The following is a 3,199-nucleotide window of genomic DNA, read 5'->3' on the forward strand; positions in this document are numbered from 1 at the left end:
AAAAAAAAAGTTCAAAATGTTAAGCTCACACTAAAATTTGGATCTCAATGAAATTGGACAGCTCGCCAAACTTCGATAAACTTGGATAACTGTGCATTTCGAGGGCTCGATACATTTCTGTTAATTCGGATGGATCCTTATTTTTCGAAAGCCATCGACAATTTTCGATAACTCGTTATGCTCTGATTATGCATACTTCTCACAACTTCGCATAAACTTCAAACTATAATTTCGTATGCACTTTGTATGTATTCCATTACCCAGAAAATAGCAGAACTTTTTAAAACTTAGCGATCTGTTGAGTTGACATTTTGCTTCACATTTTCTTAAGTTACACTTCTGTTGCACTGGTACACGTGGTTGTGCAAAGTTATGCGAAGTATGCATAATCAGACCTTTACACTCTGGTAACACCATAAAATTAGATAAACGGTGATAAATTTCGTTGATTAGATAAATTTCGGTAATCCCATAAATTTGTAAAGCTAGGTAACTAACTGTAAAATTCGACAAATAATTTGCTGTGTCTATAAACTTCGACAACTCAATAAACATAGATCAATTTGAATAATTCGATACGTTACGATAACTCAATAGAAATGGATGGGTCGACAAATTTCGATATCAATAAACTTTGATGATTCGATAAATTTCAGTAAATTGATAACATTCGATTACTATTTTTTTTACGACTGAATTTATTTCAATTCCTTTCATTTTTCAAAAAATGTTCTTACCCTTTCAGTTAGCCTAATTCTTATGTAGCACCTTTTTAGTCCAGTGGGATATCCCTTTTAGAATGGCTTCTTTTAAAGAGGCCATGGTTCCCATGGCAGTCGGGTCTACGTAACCGGAACGACCCAGATTTATATCTGGCCAAGGACTCTCCAAAAACTGCAGAATTTGTGTGCTGTTACAAGAAAAACAATTATATTCTGGGTAGTTTCTTCAGAACAAATTTTAAGATTCCAATGGCATAGAGACTAAAAATTTACCCATGTTCCTGCCGTATTAAACCAGATACATACATATGTATATGTTTTTTTTGGTCAAGTATTGTCAAGCAGAGACACCAACTGCAATAACCAAAAATAAAACAATTATTGCTGTTATTCGTCACCACTGCTTAGTGTGATTGAAAATATTGAGTTAATAAAAGATAAGCAAAGTTCAAGGTTATCAAAATCGGCAACATAGCATTTCAAATAAAACTCTAGCGATGCAGAATACAACGTGTTGGTACCCGGTGAAGCTGGTTAGCCTCAGATTTTTCTTTCGTTTGACACGAATTTTGCAATATTTTATTAAATTAAATTTAAAGTCTAAACAGGCGGCAACCCTCTTCAAAATAAATCTCTTCAACATATTTCGTTTGATATCCTCATTATAATATGTATTTCACTGAAGTAACTGATTGAATTTAATTACTTTTTTAAACATAGGAAACCTCTTAAAATATTTTTTTAAATAAAGCCATCTTAAACATATTTTGATTGACTTGACATCATTTTGTAATGTTTCATTTCACTTTTAGTTTAATTCAAATTAACTTTCAAACAGGTGGGCAACCCTATATGATTTGACGTTAAAAAAACAGCTGGTAAACCTTTTCTTTATATTTACAATGTAAAGATTTCTTTAAATAAATTGCATTTAAATTTTTAAAGAGATGTCAATCCTCTTCAAAAGGTTCTTGTAATACAGTTTTATTTTTAATCTTTGTCGTTTCGCGTCCATATTGTGAAATTTAGTTGAACTTATAATTTAAAATAGAATTTTTACTTTGTAAAATGTGTTATACACTAATCCAGGTCAACTTTCACTTAATAAAAATAAATAATAAAACTGCGTTTTTAGTCGTTCTCTCTGATGGCAAGACACATATTTTTAAAAAGACTGAAATTTCAAAAATAGGATGACTTCAAAAAAAATAATTGAAAAATTCAGCGGAATATAGAAAAATAATATGGTTATGGGCCGATAAAATTTTTTGGTGCATAAGGACGATTAGTTATTAAAAATGTCTTTTTAAAATTTTATTCCTGAATATCCTTCAAATTTTGTAATAATTATTTTTGAAAAAATTATATGTTAAGGACTAATATATGTACAGTATTGGCCAAAACTAAAGCACCCCCTTTGTGCGTTTTTTGCTATTGCTGTTTTCCTCAAAACAATGAAACCAGAAATAAAAATTTTTTGCATGTTATTTTTGCTTATTTATTCACTTTTAATAAAACAACATACTTGTTATTAATTTTTATTTTTTTCAAAAGTTTAACATAAAATAGTTTAGAGTAGTCAAAAATTCATTGGACAAAACTAAAGCATCCTCCTTGTGTTTCTAAAAATACAAAGGCGCATCACTGTCAACATACGGGACCACCTAACGGGACTTCTCACAAACGCGTGTGAATGAAGTTTTGCAAAGATTGAGGTAGCTCAAACTTCAATTTGTGCGTGGTATAAGAATAGTTAAAATGGCAAGGAACAAGTATTCAACAGAATTTAAAGACAAAATAATCAGTGATTGGAAAAGTGGTTTAACTCGCCGTAAAATTAGTGCAAAATATTCGATCAACAGATCAGTCATATCCCGGCTTATAAGAAAATATCAACAAACTGGCAATGTGACAACCGTGCATACTGGGGGGAAGAAAGCGAAAAACTTCTCGACATGATGACTTTTTGATCAAAAAACACATTCATAAGGATCCAGCAGTTTCTTCCATCCAAGTTAAAAAAAGTTTGTGTTTGCCAGTTAGTGAACGAACAATTAGAAGACGAGCAGTTGAAGCAGGGTTATTCAGTCGGCGGCCGGCTAAGAAGCCATTCATTTCTGCAAAAAATAGAAAGGCCAGACTAGAATTTGCAAAAGCTCACCTTGATTGGACGGTCCAAAAATGGAAGACTGTTTTATTCTCGGATGAATCGAAGTACAACATAAAAGATTCCGATGGTGTAAGACATGTGAGAAGACCGAAAGGCCAGAGACTCAACCCCAAGTATTGCATTGCAACTACCAAATACGGTGGTGGTAACGTAATGGTGTGGGGTTGTTTTTCTGGGCAAGGGATCGGACCAATTCACCGAATACTAGGAATAATGGACCGATTCATGTACACCGACATTTTAAAAAACGTAATGCTGCTATATGCTGAAGAGGAGATGCCATTGAGATGGAAGTCGCAACAGGACA

The sequence above is a fragment of the Rhagoletis pomonella genome, unplaced genomic scaffold (genome assembly GCF_013731165.1).
Source record: "Rhagoletis pomonella isolate Grant_MI unplaced genomic scaffold, Rhpom_1.0 Rhpom_scaffold_00001, whole genome shotgun sequence".
Lineage (NCBI taxonomy): Eukaryota > Metazoa > Arthropoda > Insecta > Diptera > Tephritidae > Rhagoletis > Rhagoletis pomonella.